This window comes from Heloderma suspectum, chromosome 4 (assembly GCF_057233095.1).
Source record: "Heloderma suspectum isolate Gila_16-S chromosome 4, 16-S_ref, whole genome shotgun sequence".
In the NCBI taxonomy this organism is placed as follows: domain Eukaryota; kingdom Metazoa; phylum Chordata; class Lepidosauria; order Squamata; family Helodermatidae; genus Heloderma; species Heloderma suspectum.
The window spans coordinates 315,274,561-315,294,137 of NC_139461.1; positions in this window are offsets into that span (position 1 = coordinate 315,274,561).

Below are 19,577 nucleotides of genomic sequence, written 5' to 3' on the forward strand. Positions count from 1 at the left end.
ACCTTTGTCGGCAAGGTGATGTCTCTGTTTCTTACTATGCTCTCTAGGTTGGCCATAGCTTTCCGCCCAAGGAGCAAGCGTCTTTTAATTTCATGGCTACAGTCACCGTCTGCGGTGATCTTGGAGCCCAAGAAAATAAAATCTGTTACTGCTTCCATTTCTTCCCCTTCTATATGCCAGGAAGTGATGGGGCCAGATGCCATGATCTTCATTTTTTTAATGTTGAGATTCAAACCAGCTTTTGCAATCTCCACTCTCACCCTCAACAAGAGGCTCTTGAGATCCTCTTCGCTTTCTGCCATTAGGGTGGTATCGTCTGCGTATCTGAGGTTGTTGATAATTCTCCCGGCAGTCTTAATTCCGACCTGTGATTCATCCAACCCGGCGTTTCTCATGATGTACTCTGCATATAAAGAAGCAGGGTGACAGTATGCAGCCTTGTCGTACTCCTTTCCCAATTTTGAATCAATCGGTTGTTCCATGTCTGGTTCTTACTGTTGCTTCTTGATCCTCGTACAGGTTTCTCAGGAGACAGGTAAGGTGGTCTGGTACCCCCATCTCTTTCAGAATTTGCCACAGTTTGTTGTGATCCACACAATCAAAGGCTTTAGCATAATCAGTGAAGCAGAAATAGACGTTTTTCTGGAATTCTCTTGCTTTCTCCATGATCCAGCGAATGTTGGCGATTTGATCTCTAGTTCCTCTGCCTCTTTGAAACCCAGCTTGTACTTCTGGTAGTTCTCGGTTCGTATACTGCTGAAGCCTAGCTTGTAGGATTTTGAGCATCACCTTGCTGGCATGTGAAATGAGCGCAATTGTGCGGTAGTTTGAACACTCTTTGGCGTTGCCCTTCTTTGGAATTGGAATGTAAACTGACCTTTTCCAGTCTTGTGGCCACTGTTGAGTGTTCCAGATTTGTTGGCATATTGAGTGCAGCACTTTAACAGCATCATAGAATCATAGAATAGTAGGGTTGGAAGGGGCCTACAAGGCCATCGAGTCCAACCCCCTGCTCAATGCAGGAATCCAAGTCAGAGCATCCCTGACAAATGGCTGTCCAGCCTCGTCTTGAAGGCCTCCAGTGTGGGAGAGCCCACCACCTCCCCAGGTAATTGGTTCCATTGCAGTATTGCTCTGACACTCAGGAAGTTTTTCCTGATGTTCAGCCAGAATCTGGCTTCCTGTAACTTGAGCCCATTATTCCGTGTCCTGCACTCTGGGATGATCAAGAAGAGATCCTGGCCTTCTTCTCTGTGACAACCTTTCAAGTACTTGAAGAGCGCTATCATATCTCCCCTCAGTCTTCTCTTCTCAAGGCTAAACATGCCCAGTTCTTTCAGTCTCTCTTCATAGGGCTTTGTTTCCAGTCCCCTGATCATCTTTGTTGCCCTCCTTTGAACCCTCTCCAGCTTGTCTGCATCCTTCTTAAAGTGTGGTGCCCAGAACTGGACACAGTACTCCAGATGAGGCCTAACCAGTGCTGAGTAGAGGGGAACTAGTACTTCCCGGGATTTGGAAGCGATGCTTCTATGAATGCAGCCCAAAATAGCATTTGCCTTTTTTGCAGCCTCATCACATTGTTGGCTCATATTCAGCTTGTGATCGACGACAATTCCAAGATCCTTCTCGCTCGTAGTGTGGTTGAGCCACGTATCCCCCATCTTGTAACTGTGCATTTGGTTTCTTTTTCCTAAGTGCAGAACTTGGCATTTGTCCCTATTAAATGCCATTCTGCTGTTTTCTGCCCAGCACTCCAGTCTATCCAGATCACTTTGAATTTTGTTTCTGTCTTCCAAAGTATTAGCTATCCCTCCCAATTTTGTGTCATCTGCAAATTTGATCAGCATTCCCTGCACCTCCTCCTCCAAGTCATTAATAAAAATATTGAAGAGCACTGGGCCCAGGACTGAGCCCTGCGGTACCCCACTCGTTACCTCTTTTAGGATTTGAAATAGCTCAGCTGGAAAACTGTCATCTCCGCTAGCTTTGTTGTTAGTAATGCTTCCTAAGGCCCACTTGACTTCACTCTCTAGGATGTCTGGCTCAAGTTCAGTGACTGCACTATCATGGCTATCAGGGACATTCAGATCTTTCCTGTATAGTTCTTCTGTGTATACTTTCCACCTCTTCTTAATCTTCTCTGCTTCTGTTAGGTCCCTGCCTTCTTTGTCTTTTATCATGCCCGTCTTTGCACAAAACATTCCCTTGAGATCTCGGATTTTCTTGAAGAGATCTCTAGTCTTTCTCATTCTGTTGTTTTCCTCGATTTCTTTGCATTGTTCATTTAAGAAGGCCTTCTTGTCTCTCCTTGCTATTCTCTGGAACTCTGCATTCAGTTGGATATATCTTCCCCTTTCTCCCTTCCTCTTTGCTTTCTTGCATTTCTTTTTCTTTGGGATGAATTGAGTTGCTGCCTCCTGAACAGTGTTATGGACCACTGTCCATAGCTCCTCAGGCACTCTGTCTATCAGGTCTAATCCCTGAAATTTATTCCTCACCTCGATTGAGGTCACACCTGAATGGTTTAGTGGTTTTCCCTACGTTCTTCAATTTAAGCCGAAATTTTGCAACAAGAAGCTCATGATCTGAGCCACAGTCAGCTCCAGGTCTTGTTTTTACTGACTGTATAGAGCTTCTCCATCTTTGGCTGCAAAGGACATAATCTGATTTCAATATTGACCATCTGGTGATGTCCATGTGTAGAGTCGCCTCTTGTGCTGTTGGAAAAGAGTGTTTGCTCTGATCACCGTGTTCTCTTGGCAAAACTCTATTAGCCTTTGTCCTGCTTCATTTTGTACACCAAGGCCATGCTTGCCTGTTATCCCGGTGATTTCTTGACTTCCTGCTTTGGCATTCCAATGCCCTATGATGAAGAGGACATCTTTTTTTGGTGTTAGTTCTAGAAGGTGTTGTAGGTCTTCATAGAACCGATCAACCTCAGCGTCTTCGGCCTCGGTGGTTGGGGCATAGACTTGAATTACTGTGATGTTGAATGGTTTGCCTTGGATTCGTACTGAGATCATTCTATCGTTTTTGAGATTGTACCCCAGTACTGCTTTTCCCAACCTTTTGTTGACTATGAGTGCTACTCCATTTCTTCTAAGGGATTCTTGCCCACAGTAGTAGATACAATGGCCACCTGAATTAAATTTGCCCATGCCTGTCCATTTTAGTTCGCTGATTCCCAAGATGTCGATGTTCAATCTTGCCATCTCATGTTTGACCACCTCCAGCTTACCTTGATTCATTGATCTGATATTCCAGGTTCCTAAACAATATTGTTCTTTACAGCATCGGACTTTCTTTTCACCACCAGACACATCCACAGCTGAGTGTCCTTTCGGCTTTGGCCCAGCTGCTTCACTCTTTCTGGCACTACTTGGAAATTCCCTCTGCTCTTCCCCAGTAGTATATAGGACACTTTCTGACCTGAGGGGCTCATCTTCCGGCGTTATCTCTTTTAGCCTTGTGATATGTTCCATGGGGTTTTCTTGGCAAGAATACTGGAGTTGGTTGCCATTCCCTTCTCCAGTGGACCACATTTTGTCAGAACTCTCCACCATGACCTGTCCGTCTTGGATGGCCCTGCATGGCATAGCTTATGGCTTCACTGAGTTACGCAAGCCCCTTTGCCACAACAAGGCAGTGATCCATGAAGGGGAGTGCTGAGTAGAGAGGAACTAATATTTCCCGGGATTTGGAAGCTATGCTTCCATTAATGCAGCCCAAAAGAGCATTTGCCTTTTTTGCAGCCATATCACATTGTTGGCTCATATTCAGCTTGTCTCCCCCATCTTGTAACTGTGCATTTGGTTTCCTTTTCCTAGGTGCAGAACTTGGCATTTCTCCCTAGTAAATGTCATTCTGTTGTTTTCTGCCCAGCGCTCCAGCCTATCAAGATCACTTTGAATTTTGTTTCTGTCTTCCAAAGTATTAGCTATCCTGCCCAATTTTGTGTCATCTGCAAATTTCATCAGCATTCCCTGCTCCTACTCATCCAAGTCATTAATTAAAATATTGAAGAGCACTGGGCCCAGGACTGAGCCCTGCGGTACCCCACTCGTTACCTCTCCCCAGTTTGAGAAGATCCCACTGATAAGCACTCTGTGAGTCCAATTCTGTAGCCAACTGTGGATCCACTGGATCGTTGTTTCATCTAGCCCACTTTGAGCTAGTTTGCTCATCAGGATATCATGGGGCACTTTGTTGAAAGCTTTGCTGAAGTCGAGGTATATGATGTCCACAGCATTCCCACAGTCCACGAGAGAGGTGACTTGATCAAAAAATGAGATCAGATTTGTCTGGCAGGATTTGTTCTTGACAAATCCATGTTGCTTTTGAGTAACCTTAAGTTCCAGGAAGCCACATTCCAGCGGAACATCAGAAAAAAACTCCTGACTGTTAGAGCAATACGACAATGGAGCCCATTCCCTAGGGAGGTGGTGGGCTCTCCCACACTGGAGGCATTCAAGACGAGGCTGGACAGCCACCTGTCAGGGATGCTCTGACTTGGATTCCTGCCTTGAGCAGGGGGTTGGACTCGATGGCCTTGCAGGCCCCTTCCAACCCTACTATGATTCTAATCCCTGCATTGTTTTCAAGGCGCTTACAGATGGATTGCTTTAGAATTTGCTCCAGAATTTTCCCAGGGATCGATGTCAGACTGACTGGGAGTTTTTTTCCTGCCTTTTCTTTTGCTCGTGTGTGTGTGTGTGTGTGTGTGTGCGCGCGCGCGCGCGCATGCGCGCACTTCTCTTGTGGTCAAGCAAAGCAATACGTCCACATGGCAATACAGTGGGCAAAGCACTACACCCATATTATTTTTATTAACTTATTCCATCCACACTCCACTGTGTGGCAGAACAAGCTAGCCCAATAGGAGGTATCTTCAGGGTCTCGGCAGGGGCAGAGGTGGGTGAGGTGTTGCTGTCGCCAGCAGCACCATTGGGCAAACTGGGTCTCCCCTAGTCCGGAAAGTGCGTCCTGGTGCATCCAGGCAGCAGAGTGCGGAGACCAGCTGCAGTGCCCGGAGGACACTGTGAAGAGGCTGGTAGTGGCGGCAGCAGTAGTGCTCTTGCCCAAGGAGGAGCGCCATCTCCTTCTGCAGTGGAAGAGGGGAGCCCGCTGAGGGACCTTAGGCCAGAGGCGTCTCGTCCTCAGCATGGTGGAGGGCGAAGAGGAGGAGGTCCTCCAGGGCGTGGGGGAGGAGGAGCAGCAGGCAGAGGCTCCAGCACCCGACCCCGCTTCCATTGTTTCCCCTGCTCGTGTGGTGACCCCTGAGACTCAGGGCAGGCAGCCTGTGTCTCCTCCACCGAAACACCAGGGCAGCATCTTGCGGGACGACTTTGAGGTGGGAGCGGATCCCAGCACTGCCGTCTGCTGCCACTGCAAGGTGCCTCTGAGCAGGGGAAACAGCCAGGGTGCTACAGCGCCAGCAGCTGGCTCCTGCACCTCAGGAGGCAGCACCCATCGGTTTTGCTCTGGGGAGAGGCCCCCACATCCCAGCAGGCTGGCAGCAGGGGCAAGCAGCAGGCTGGCAGGGCCGCTGGAACTCCTGCAAGCTCTCCGTCTCTCACCCCAAGAGGCTTAGGCAGGCCGCCATGGAGGAGATAGGGTGGGGAAAGTATGGGTCCACCAGGTGGAGGTTTCCAGCACCCGACCAGTTCACCAACTGCATCAATGAGATGGTGCTGTTGGACAACCAGCCATTCAGACTCGTCAAAAATGCGGGGTTCCAGAGGTCAATGGCCTTCTTTGCCCCACTACAAGCTGCCATGTCACACCACCCTTAGCAGGCAGGTGGTGCCCTCCCTGTACCCAGCATGCGGGGAGAAAGTGCTGGACCACCTGTGCCAGGCAAATATTGCTTATTTGCATCCTGCTGTATCCATGGGTGTCCCTCTCTGCCACATATGTGCCAGACCCTTGCCTCGGTCCATCAGGACAACTGTCCAATCAGTGTGCCCTCCTGGCATGGCTGGATGTCTCTTTCCAGGAAGATGGACCACAAGTCAGAGGTGTTGTCCTCAGCACAAGAGTGCACGTTCTCCAGTTTGAAGTTCCGATGAGTGATGCACTGTTACTCCCTTCCCCCTACCCTCTGGCGTGTAGGGAGTTTTCTTTCTGTATCTGTCTTTCATTTGCTCTTGCTGTATGCCCCAGGTGGTAGAGCCCCCATCACCCCTCACCGTTGTCCTCTACCAAGTAATATTCCCTCTTGGTGGCCTTGACTTGGTTTGTTTCTGCCTTTATGGCCACAGGCTGCTCTTCCCTAGAGAATATGCCCTGGTGCAGTCTAGTTTGCAGCTCCAGGCTGCTCTTCCCTACACAATATGCCCAGTGGGCAAGGCCTTGCACTTCGATTTATTCCTCTTTCTTTCGTTTGTTCTTTTGTAGATCCTTTATTAAGAAAACCAATGTAAGTATTCCCAAGGTCCAGGGACACTCCCCAGGCTGCTCTTCCCCACAGAAGTGCTCGTTGGCACTTATTAGCTCTAGAACTACCACATACCATTGGCATGTATTAGCTCTAGAACTACCACAGTGCCTGCCTGGCAGGGCTGCTGATTCTTGCTGCCTGTGTCAAACAAGACCACTGTCATTGCTCAGTTCAACGCGATGTGCCCGCCTGGCGGGGTTACTGGCTGTGTCTTCCTGCCTCTGTCAGATGAGACAACTGAGGGCCTGATGTCAACTGAAAGCAGAAATTTGGTTCTCTGTTTTCTGAGTTTGGTTTGAGTTTCTCAGAGCAGCACATTTCATAGAATCATAGAATAGTAGGGTTGGAAGGGGCCTACAGGGCCATTGAATCCAACCCCCTGCTCAGTGCAGGAATCCAAGTCAGAGCATCCCTGACAGGTGGCTGTCCAGCCTCGTCTTCAATGCCTCCAGTGTGGGAGAGCCCACCACCTCCCTTGGGAATCGGTTCCATTGTCGTATTGCTCTAACACTCAGGAAGTTTCTCCTGATGTTCAGCCGGAATCTGGCTTCCTGTCACTTGAGCCCATGATTCCGTGTCCTGCACTCTGGGATGATCGAGAAGAGATCCTGGCCTTCCTCTCTGTGACAACCTTTCAAGTACTTGAAGAGTGCTATCATATCTCCCCTCAGTCTTCTCTTCTCAAGGCTAAGTATGCCCAGTTCTTTCAGTCTCTCTTCATAGGGCTTTGTTTCCAGTCCCCTGATCATCTTGGTTGCCCTCCTCTGAACCCTCTCCAGTTTGTCTGCATCCTTCTTAAAGTGTGGTGCCCAGAACCGGACACAGTACTCCAGGTGAGGCCTAACCAGCACTGTGTAGAGGGGAACTAGCACTCCCTGGGATTTGGAAGCTATGCTTCTATGAATGCAGCCCAAAATAGCATTGGCCTTTTTTGCAGCCACATCACATTGTTGTCTCATATTCAGCTTGTGATCGACAACAATGCCAAGATCCTTCTCGCTTGTAGTGTTGTTGAGCCACGTATCCCCCATCTTGTAACTGTCCATTTGGTTTCTTTTTCCTAGGTGCAGAACTTGGCATTTATCCCTATTAAATGTCATTCTGTTGTTTTCTGCCCAGCGCTCCAGTCTATCCAGGTCACTTTGAATTTTGTTTCTGTCTTCCAGAGTATTAGCAGTCCTGCCCAATTTGGTGTCATCTGCAAATTTGATCAGCATTCCCTGCACCTCTTCCTCCAAGTCATTAATAAAAATGTTGAAGAGCACTGGGCCCAGGACTGAGCCCTGCGGTACCCCACTCGTTACCTCTCCCCAGTTTGAGAAGGTCCCATTGATAAGCACTCTTGGAGTCCAATTCTGTCGCCAACTGTGGATCCACCGGATCGTTGTTTCATCTAGCCCACTTTGAGCTAATTTGCTCATCAGGATATCATGGGGCACTTTGTCGAAAGCTTTGCTGAAGTCGAGGTATATGATGTCTACAGCATTCCCACGGTCCACAAGGGAGGTGACTTGATCCAAAAATGAGGTCAGATTTGTCTGGCAGGACTTGTTTTTGACAAATCCATGTTGGCTTCGAGTAATCACGGCATTGTTGTCAAGGTGCTTCCAGATGGATTGCTTTATCATCTGCTCCAGAATTTTCCCAGGGAAAATTCACCTGTGCCTGGTACAAAGACCACTGGGCCGAAGTGCCTGGACTGTGCCTGAACTCCGGGCAGCTGAGAGCGTAATGACATGTGTTTGTATCTGGTTGTGTTGTATGGGGGGAGTCACTTGAATGTTAGAGTGATTGGTATAAAAGGACTCACCTGATGCAGTGAGAGGGGAATGCGAGCTTGTATCATGACTCAGTCAGTAAAAGCTGCCTTTGCAACCTCGCATTCGGAGTGCTCTATTTATGCCTAAGAACACCAAATATGACATGGTGTCAGAAGTGGAAGGAAATGGATAGCTGAAGTCTCCAGAAAAGCTGTTCTTTGAAGGTAATGTGGCTGAAAATGGGAGAAAATGGAGGCAAGGATTTGAATTATATTGTATAACAAGTGAAGCTGACAAGAAAAGTGAGAAGCTTCAAGCTGCTTTATTCCTGCATGCGGCAGGAGAAGAAGCCCGAGAAATACGTAATACCTTCCATGTTGGTGATGAAGCAGATAAGCACAAGATACAAATTTTGCTGAATAAGTTTGTGCTCCTGAAAGAAATGTTACCTATGAGAGACATGTGTTCTTTTCAAGAGCTCAAAATGAGGAAGAACCTATTGACTCTTATGTGACCGACTTAAAGTTATTGGCCCAGCCCTGCGAGTTTAGCCAGCTGTGTGAATCTTTGATTAAGGACAGAATTGTTCCTGGAATATGATCAGATAATCTCCAGCACAGCTGCTGAGAGAAGCTGACTTAACCTTGGAAAAAGCTGTGGACATTTGTAGAGCAGAAGAAATGACTGTAAAGCAATTAAAAGGGCTGGGATCAGCTGAGGAAAAAGTGGATATTTTGAAAAGCAGCGACAGTGTTGAAAAGAAAATTCAGCTGCATAATGAGAAGACTGTGAAACCCGTTTCAAGTTTTGCTTCAGGCTCAAAGTTTTGTTCTAGATGAGGTAACAACCATAAGATAAGACAATGTCCTACATATGGAAAAGATTGCCAAGAATGCCAGAGACCTAATCATTCTGCAAAGATGTGTAAAGTCAAAGATTCCAAGTTCGTTCACAAGAAGATGCGTATGCTGGAGGAAGAAGATTTGCAAGACATGTTTATTGGGACTTTGACATCTGATAAGTTGGAAGAAGAGTGGACTGTAGATCTTAAAATAAAGAATAAGGATGTGAAGTTTAAGATAGATCCTGGAGCACAAGCTAATGCTATTTCCTTAAGAATTTATAAGAGCCTTCAGAGTGAACATTTTTTTTGAACCGCCCAGAGAGCTTCGGCTATTGGGCGGTATAGAAATGAAATAAATAAATAAATAAAACATTTACAGAAATCAATTATAAGATTAGTTATATCTTATATTAGATATAAGTATCTTATTCAGGTACAAGGTTGCAAATGCTGGGGAAGTGTGTTATGAAATGTACATATCAAGGGAAAGAATTTGAGATAGAATTTCAAGTGGCAAATTTTGAAGCACAAGCAATCTTGGGTTTAAAAACAGTTACTGATTCAGAGTTTGTGAAAAGAGTAAATGTGTTAGGAAGGAAGGAAGGGAAATCTATAAGCATTATGAAGGTGTGTTTCAGGGATTAGGATGTTTGCCAGGCCAGTATGCAATGAAAATGGATCCACAGATAGCAGCAGTAGTGCCTGCTTCTCGTAAAGTTCCAGTTATGTTAAGGGAGAAGGGAGGAAGAGCACTTAGAAGCATGGAGCAAATGGGTGTGATTGTTCAGGTGGAAGAACCTGCAGAATGGGTGAATTCAAGAGTGATTGCAGATACACCTGGTAAAGAATTTGGATATGATTGAAGCTATTCATACAGAGTATTTTCACTTACCAACAGTAGGGGAAATCACTAGCAGGTTGGCAGGTGCCAAATTGTTTTCCGTGTTGGATGCTAGTAATGGATTGTGGCAGATACAGCTGGATGAGAAGAGTTCCAGATTATATACTTTTAATACACCTTTTGGTAGATAGAGATTTACTAGAATGCCTTTTGGTATTTCATCTGCTCCTGAAGTATACCAAAGGGCAATATAGCAAGTATTTGAAAGAGTTGAAGGAGTTATGTTATATTGATATCCTGATATGGGGAAGGAGACAACAGGAGAATGGTGGGGGCATCTACACGGCACCGCTTTCAACGTTCACTCCGTCATAACTGTGCAGCATACACGCACGATTTACTGCAGACCTCACCAGCAGAAAAATCTGCTGTGCCCTGACACATGGCCGTTAAAGCAAAGCAAACTGTGGCAGTTGTGCTGCTCTTTTTTTACCGTTATATTTAAATGCACAGCTGCGCAATCACATGAGGATGGGGGTGCGACATGTCAGGTTTTAGTGGCTGTTTTGAATTTTAGGGGTTCTTTAGCGTCTGTCCATTCCTCTTTTATAAGATGTGGGTAGTCCGCTCCTTCGTTACCCTGCCAACTGTTTGTGTACAATCACAGCAGCAGTCCTCCAGCCCCACTCTTGTGATGGTTCGCACATGTGAAGGGGTGTGCCCACATGAGAGGCATGTGCCTACCCATCATTCCAAAATGGATCCCTCTGTGCTTTGGGCGCAGTTCTCTGTTACTGTGCTGCTGCAAAGGAACAGGGAGGAATGAGGAGGAGCGAAAAGGCATCACAGAGTGACGCAGTCACTAAGCACACCTAGCTCATGCCCACCGCAAACTGCGAAGTCAGTTCAAGGAAGGGACAGACAGCTCAGCAACCATGGTAAACCCTCAGCAAGCTAAAAAAATCACAGCAAAACACCTCTGCAGAAATCTGCATTTTCCCTGTGAAAACCACAGTTTGGCTGTGAAGCGGCGACTGCATCGTATGTTCCGAAGATCCGAAGATTGCAGCAGCCCTGAAGTAAATGGCTCATGTAGATGGGCCAATGAAAGAATTATGCGGGTTTTAGAAAGGTGTAGAGCAAGGAATTTGAAATTGAATAGAGAGAAGTGCAAATTTTCTATGACTGAAATAAATTATTTGGGACATAACTTGTAGAAAAAATAAAACCTGATAGAACTAAAATTGAAACAATAGTTGAAATGCCAAGTCCTCAAAATAAGGGAGAATTGCAGAGATTTTTGGCCATGGTTAATTATTTGGCTAAATTTATTCCAAATCTTGCTACATCGACAACTAATTTGAGGCAATGTTTAGTCCAGGGGGTGGAGTTTGAATGAACAAAGGTCCATGAGGAAGCATATAATGAATTAAAACAGATGTTACCAATAGCTCCTATGCTGAGATATTTTAGTGTTGAAGAACTTGTATCAGTTGATGCTAGTGGTACTGGATTAGGTGCAGTTTTGCTACGAGGAGGTTTACCAGTGGCATATGCTTCTAAGGCTATGAATGAGTGTCAGCAATCATATGCACAAATAGAAAAAGAACTGTTGGCCACTGTATTTGGTTGTACTAGACTTCATCAGTATTTATTTATTAAATTTATTAATCGCCCATCTGGCTGATCACCCAGCCACTCTGGGTGATGTACAACAATTGTTGTTCAGTCGTTCAGTTGTGTCCGACTCTTCATGACCCCATGGACCATAGCACGCCAGGCTGTCCTGTCCTGCGCTCTCTCCCGGAGTGTGCTCAAGTTCATATGCTTTGCATCGGTGATGCTATCTAGCCATCTCATCCTCTGCCATCCCCTTCTCCTTTTGCCTTCAGTCTTTCCCAGCATCAGGGTCTTTTCCAGAGAATTTTCTCTTCGCATTAGGTGGCCAAAATATTTGAGCTTCAGCTTCAGTATCTGTCCTTCCAATGAGCACTCAGGGTTGATTTCCTTTAGGATTGACTGATTTGACCTCCTTGCAGTCCAGGGGACTCGTAAGAGTCTTCTCCAGCACTACAATTCGAAAGCATCCATTCTTCGGCGCTCAGCCTTCCTTATAGTCCAGCTCTCACAGCCATACATTACTACTGGGAAAACCATAGCTTTGATTAGACGGACCTTTGTCGGCAAGGTGATGTCTCTGCTTCCTACTGTGCTGTCTAGGTTTGACATAGCTTTCTTTTAATTTCATGGCTACAGTCACCATCTGCGGTGATCTTGGAGCCCAAGAAAGTAAAATCTGTCACTGCTTCCATTTCTTCCCCTTCTATATGCCAGGAAGTGATGGGGCCAGATGCCATGATCTTAGTTTTTTTAATGTTGAGTTTCAAACCAGCTTTTGCACTTTCCTCTTTCACCCTCAACAAGAGGCTCTTGAGATCCTCTTCGCTTTCTGCCATTAGGGTGGTATCGTCTGCATATCGGAGGTTGTTGATAATTCTCCCAGCAATCTTAATTCTGACCTGTGATTCATCCAACCTGGCGTTTCTCATGATGTTCTCTGCATATAAGTTAAATAAGCAGGGTGACAGTATGCAGCCTTGTCGTACTCCTTTCCCAATTTTGAACCACTCGGTTGTTCCATGTCTGGTTCTTACTGTTGCTTCTTGACCCTCGTACAGGTTTCTCAGGAGACAGGTAAGGTGGTCTGGTACTCCCATCACTTTAAGAATTTGCCACAGTTTGTTGTGATCCACACAATCAAAGGCTTTAGCGTAGTCAATGAAGCAGAAATAGACTTTTTCTGGAATTCTCTTGCTTTCTCCATGATCCAATAGAACAGTTTAAAGCAATAAAATTCTACATTAAAACATCGTATTTCTAAAAATACCTTAACCCACCCCAAATGCCTGCCTGAACAACCACATTTTTAATGCGTGGCAGAAGCTCATTAAAGAGCGGGCATGGTGGAGTTCCCTAGGGAGGGAGTTCCACAGAGTGGGGACAGAGAGATTCCAGTTGAAACTGATCATGAACCATTGGAAGTTATTTTTTAAAAAGTCATTATATAATACTCCAAGAATTCAGAGATGGTTGTTAATATTACAGAAATATCATCTGAATGTAATATATAAACCTGACAAAGAGTTAAAAATAGCTGATCAAGAGTTTATATGTTTATATATAAGTCAGGAGAAGTCTTCAGTACTGAAGAAGCTGATGTTGCTGTGAATTTGGTGGTGTCTTGTCTACCTATTTCTAATTTGAAATATAAGGAATTTAAATTAGCAACATTGGAAGATAACATTTTGCAAGAATTAAAGGCAGTTATTTTGACAGGATGGCCAGATGACACCAGAAAAGAAAACACACATTTCTGAAGAACTTAAACCATATTGGAATTATAGAGAGGAATTGTGTATGATGGTTTAATATTTAAGAATGATAGACTAATTGTACCCTAAAAGTTGAGGAAACAAATGTTGGAATTAATTCATGAGAGTCACTTGGAAATTGAATTGAGTAAAAGAAGAGCTCAAGATGTGATGTTTTGGCTGGGTTTGTGTATGCACATAGAAGTGTTAATACAATCTTGTAAGATATGCCAAAATTTCAGAAATAATAATCAAATTGAACCAATGTTACCTCATGAAGTACCAGAAAGACCATAGCAGAAATTGGCAATAGATTTATTTGAGTTTCATGGAAAGGAATATTTTCTGATAGTAGATTATTATTCAATGTTTTTGGAAGTTTGTTGAAAACTTTAATCAATAAATTTGTGATTATGCATTGTAAATCTGAATTTGCTAGACATGAGATATCTGAAGTTGTAATAACTGATAATGGTCCTCAATTCAATTCTAGGGAGTTTCAATTGTTTGCAAAAGAATGGGATTTTGTGCGTGTCAATTCCAGTCCGTATCACGCAAGGTCAAATGCAATGGTTGAAAGAGCTATCCAAACAGTTAAGAAGATCTTAAAGAAGAGCAGTTTGGATAATACTGATCCATATCTTTGTTTGTTAAATCTTAGAAATTCGCCTCTCCCCCCCCCCCGCATTCACTTTTAAATTCCTTGCTCTTCACCTTTCTAACACTTGCATAACTCTTTCATCATGCTCTTGTCATATCCGTCCCCATATCAGGATATCATCAATATAACACATAACTCCTTCTAATCCTTCAAATTCCTGCTGTATTTCTCTTTGATATACTTCAGGGGCAGATGAAATAGCAAAAGGCATTCTAGGAAGGCACAGTTACTAATGGGAAGCTGTTTGCAAACAAGGTTACCTATAGCGAAATCATTGTTGCAACCAGGAATGTCTCATGTAGTAGTGTGCAAAAACAATTAAGAAAGAGACAGGAAAGGCACAACTGTTATTATGATCAAGTGACTAATCTTTGCCATCATTGAAAGTGGGAGAAAAAGTTACTATTCAAAAAGAGGGAGTGTGGCAACCTGAAAAAGTAACTGAATGTCATCAAACTCCCAGACCATATGTGATGGAAACCCAGGATACAAGGTTGCATAGGACTGAAAGGATGCCTGAAGAAAGTCAGGATAGGGAGACTGGGAAGGAAGATAGTGGAAGTATGAATATAGAACAGAATAATTTTAGAAAGATGGAGCTGGAGGAGAAACCAATAATTACATCTAGAGGAAGAATAGTGAGAAAACCTCTAAGATACGGATATGGAGAAAGAGAAAAAAAGGAGATGTAATGTGTTTGTATCTGGTTGTATTGTATGGGGGGACAAATCTGAGTCAATTGGGACCATTGATTGCTATAAAAGGACTCACCTGATTGTTCAAAAAGAACAGGAGGAACAGAAAGGGAGGTGGGGTTGCACTGTATGTGAAAAATACATCTCTCTGCACAGAAATACAGGAGGATGAGCTTGGTAGCCCCATCGAGAGCATCTGGATCAAAATAAACGGAGCAAAGAATAAAAGCTCAATAAAAGCTAATGTTGTCTCGTATCTTCAAAAAGGGTAAAAAGGAGGAACCTGGGAACTACAGACCAGTCAGTCTGACATCAATCCCTGGGAAAATTCTGGAGCAAAAAGCAATCCATCTGGAAGCACCTTGAAAACAATGCCGTGATTACTTGAAGCCAACATGAATTTGTCCAAAACAAGTTCTGCCAGACAAATCTGATCTCATTTTTTGATCAAGTCACCTCCCTTGTAGACCGTGGGAGTGCTGTAGACATCATATACCTCGACTTCAGCAAAGCTTTCTACAAAGTGCCCCATGATATCCTGATGAGCAAACTAGCTCAAAGTGGGCTAGATGAAACAACGATCTGGTGGATCCACAGTTGGCTACAGGATCGGACTCAAAGAGTGCTTATCAATGGGTGGTATCATTTGTTCCCACATGGATGAGAAGAAAGGGATACCTGTCAGTGGGCTTTATGAGTGCAGGCAACCTTTCAGTCACGTCTCTAATCTGTCCTCCCGGGAGACAACATACCTGGCGAGTCCACAGGTCTTCGCAACATATTTGGGTCTTAATTCCACGCAGCAAGGAGTCTCCCGCTCCTACTACTCTTCTCTTCTTGTTGTAGGCCTGGGTTTCATCGCCTCTGCTTGACTGACCTTCAGCCTCTTGCTCACTCTCATGCAGGTTTCCCTGTGATTCTTCCTCGGCAGGCTGTCCTCAAGTTTCATCCTCAAGTACCTGGAATCGGTTCCACAGCTCCACTGCTTCCACTGGTGCAGAGTGGCGTCTAGTTCTTCTGCTCCTGTCACCCTTTTCCAAGGAGTATCCTCTACTCCATTTTTCTTCACCTCAGCATTTCCCACTTCTGCCTCATCTTGCTGTTGCTCTTCAAGCTTCTGGTCTTCCCTTTGCTGCTGTAGTTCCCCCATTCTGTCCAAGAACTCTTCGTGTTCTCTTATTCCCCGGAGGGTCGACAGTCGCCACTCCAGTCCTCTTACTTTTTCTTCCATCAGCGTGACAAACTTGTACTTGTTGCAGGTGTAGGCCATGTTGTTCTCAGGCAAGAAAACAAACATTGCACACACCTTGCAGGTCACCACCACTGGAGAGTCTTGTCCTTCCATAGCCTCTTTCCCTTTTTGTGTCTAGCTTTCTGATTGTTCTAGACTAGCCTGTGCCTGCTCCTCTACTCAGTAGAAGTTAAAAGCAGAGTCCCACTGGTGTGGAAGTGTGTGTTACAAGACAAAAAAAGGAAAAAATGTTAGGTGCCTCCCCCCTGACCTCCCCTGCTGACCTCCCCTGGCCAACTCCTGTTTGCTCCCCCTATTTGCTCGCTCTGGTCGCTCACTGTCTGAGAACTTGCTTGCTTCTGTATTCCCTGGACCAGCTGGAGCAGCTTTCTCTGCTCTGCTCTGGTCAGCTGGGAGGTGGGAAACAGACTGAAGCTTCCTGCCCTCAGCTGCTGGGAGTACTCAGGCCACACACACCCAATTCAGTTGGAGCTCTCAGGAGCACCTGGTGAGCTCACAGCCACTCAGAAGGATGAAGGACAGCCCCTGGGCTTCCTGCAGCCCATTTACTGTCAGGGTGGAAACTGAGCCCATAGAGCCCCAGAGCAGTTCTGATTCTGAGGAGGAACAGCAATCTGTGGGAGAGGAGCTCACTCATCTCTCACAAGCACAGCAGCTGGCAGAGATTCCTCCTGCCAGCATTCCTGAAAGAGATAGTGACCCTGGCAGTGAGACAGCGGGGGAGGGGGGCTTGCTGGACGCTCGGTGCAGATACAGGGAGCGGCACCAGATGGAGGATGAAACATTCGCTCACCTCCACAAGATTCCTACCCTGCCTCTTCCTGCCCCCTTGGCAGTGGAGACCATCGATGGGCGTCCTCTTTCTTCGGGCAAGGTGATCCGGATTACAGCTCTGCTCACTCTGCGCACCTGTTCCCACGTTGAGCAGATTCAGTTTCACTTGGCCAAGGTTCCCCAATACCCAATCATGCTGGGTGTTTCCTGGCTCTCTAAGCATAATCCTCAGATTCCTTGGGGGCTTCAGCAAGTGGAGTTCTTGTCTCCCTACTGCAGGGAGCATTGCCTCCCAACCGAGGTGCCGGTCCCAGCCCAGGCCTTAATCCTTTCCTCCCCCTCCTTTTCTGCTTCTGGCAGTTCTTCAGCTACTGTGATCCCCCCAGAGAACTATGCGGCTTTTCGGGATGTTTTCGACAAGATGGAGGCCAACCAGCTCCTCCCTCACCGCCCTTTTGACTGTGCCATTAACCTCATTCCTGGGGTGACCATCCCCACCGGCCGGCTGTATTTGATGTCGGAGCCGGAACTTCGAGCTCTGCGGGGGTTTTTGGACACAAACCTCAGCCGTGGCTTCATTCGCCCCTCCTCCTTCCCTGCCTGCTCCCCTACCATGTTTGTGCGCAAAAAATCGGGAGAACTCCACCCGGTGCATGACTTCCGAGCATTGAATTCAGTCTCAATCCCCGACAAGTACCCCCTCCCCCTCATATCGGAGATGCTGGAGTGCTTGGGGCGAGCCAAGTTTTTCACAAAGTTGGACCTGCGTGGTGCCTTCAATCTGATTTGCATCCGGGAGGGGGATGAGTGGAAGACCTGTTTCGGCATCCGGTACAGAGCGTATGAATACCTAGTGATGCCATTTGGGCTCGCCTGCGGGGGGGCCCCCCCCATGTTTTCGCGTTTTATGAGTGTCATCTTCTGGGACTATTTGGACACTTTCCTCATTGTTTATCTCAATGATTTACTTATATTTTCTGAGGACCCCCACGCCCATCAGCATCATGTCTCCACCATCCTCAAGTGCCTCCACGAGCACCATCTTTATGCCAAGCTGGAGAAATGTGCGTTTGACCTAACCTCTTTGGACTATCTCAGCTACATTATCTTAGCTGACGGTATCAGGATGGATCCTGCCAAGGTCCAGGCTGTCCTCTCCTGGCAAGTTCCATCCACCAAGAAGGACTTGCAATGTTTTCTGGGTTTTGTAAATTTTTACAGAAAGTTCCTGCCCAGCTTTGCTTGGCTGACATCTCCTCTCACTGACCTCCTTAAGTGCAGGAAATCTCCTTTTCATTGGATGGCATCTGCCCAACAGGCTTCCAAGGAACTTTTTAGTTCTGAGCTTTTTAGTTCTGAGCTTTTTAGTTCTGAGCCAGTCCTGTTACATCCCGACCTGAGGAAGCCTTTTGTGGTGCAAACTGATGCCTCTGACTTTGCGGTGGGGCTGTGCTTTTTCAGCCAGATCCGGCGGGTGGTGGGTTGCAACCCTGCGCCTACCACTCCAGGAAGCTGAACATGTCTGAGAGGAATTATACCATCTGGGAGAAGGAACTGTTGGCCATCAAGTCCGCTTTGGAGACCTGGCGTCATCTTCTGGAGGGGGCACAGCACTCAGTCGAAGTTAGAACCAACCATCGCAACGTGGAACATCTTCAGACAGCCTGTGCCTTAAACCAGCGGCAGATTAGGTGGTTGCTTTTTTCCCCCCGGTTGCACTTTAAGATTTGCCATGTGAAAGCCTCTGACAACCTACAAGCAGATGCTCTTTCTCGTAAGCCTGACCTCCAGCCAGGGGGTGAGGGGAATCCCCCCTCCGTGATTCTTCCCCCCCAGAGCGTGGCGGTAGCTGCGGTGCCTCGCTCTTGGGAGGAGCTCCTTCACTCTGAACAGGCTCAGGATGCTTTTGTACACACAAAAGTGGAGGAATTGGGGCTAGCCTCTGCCCCTCCCAGTCTACCCCCTTCTCTTTGCGAGGTGGCGTGTTTTACCATTCCGGCCGGGTCTGTGTGCCTTCTAGACCCCTCCGCAAGAAGGTCCTCCATCAATGCCACGACTCCCCCACCGCTGGGCATTTTGGCTTCGCCAAGACCCTGCAAGGAGTGACACGGGATTTTTGGTGGCCTCGTGTGTGTCGGGACGTCAAGACCTATGTCGCCTCCTGCCCAACCTGCCAGTGGGCGAAGGCCCCCTCAGTCAAGCCCACAGGCTTGCTTCACCCCCTGCCTACCCCCTCAGGACCTTGGAAACTGCTCTCCTTTGACTTCATCACTGACTTGCCTCGCTCACACGGTAAGACCACTATTCTGGTGGTGGTGGATTTGTTTTCTAAGATGGCCCATTTCATCCCCTGCTCTGGGTTGCCCACAGCCAGGGAGATGGCGGAGCTTTTTTTGGCGCATGTGTTCCGGCTCCTCGGATGGCCCAAGGGTCTCATTTCGGATTGTTGTTGTTGTTGTTGTTGTTGTTCAGTCGTTCATAGAATCATAGAATAGTAGGGTTGGAAGGGGCCTACAAGGCCATCGAGTCCAACCCCCTGCTCAATGCAGGAATCCAAGTCAGAGCATCCCTGACAAATGGCTGTCCAGCCTCGTCTTGAAGGCCTCCAGTGTGGGAGAGCCCACCACCTCCCCAGGTAATTGGTTCCATTGCCGTATTGCTCTGACACTCAGGAAGTTTTTCCTGATGTTCAGTCGGAATCTGGCTTCCTGTAACTTGAGCCCATTATTCCGTGTCCTGCACTCTGGGATGATCAAGAAGAGATCCTGGCCTTCTTCTCTGTGACAACCTTTCAAGTACTTGAAGAGTGCTATCATATCTCCCCTCAGTCTTCTCTTCTCAAGGCTAAACATGCCCAGTTCTTTCAGTCTCTCTTCATAGGGCTTTGTTTCCAGTCCCCTGATCATCTTTGTTGCCCTCCTTTGAACCCTCTCCAGCTTG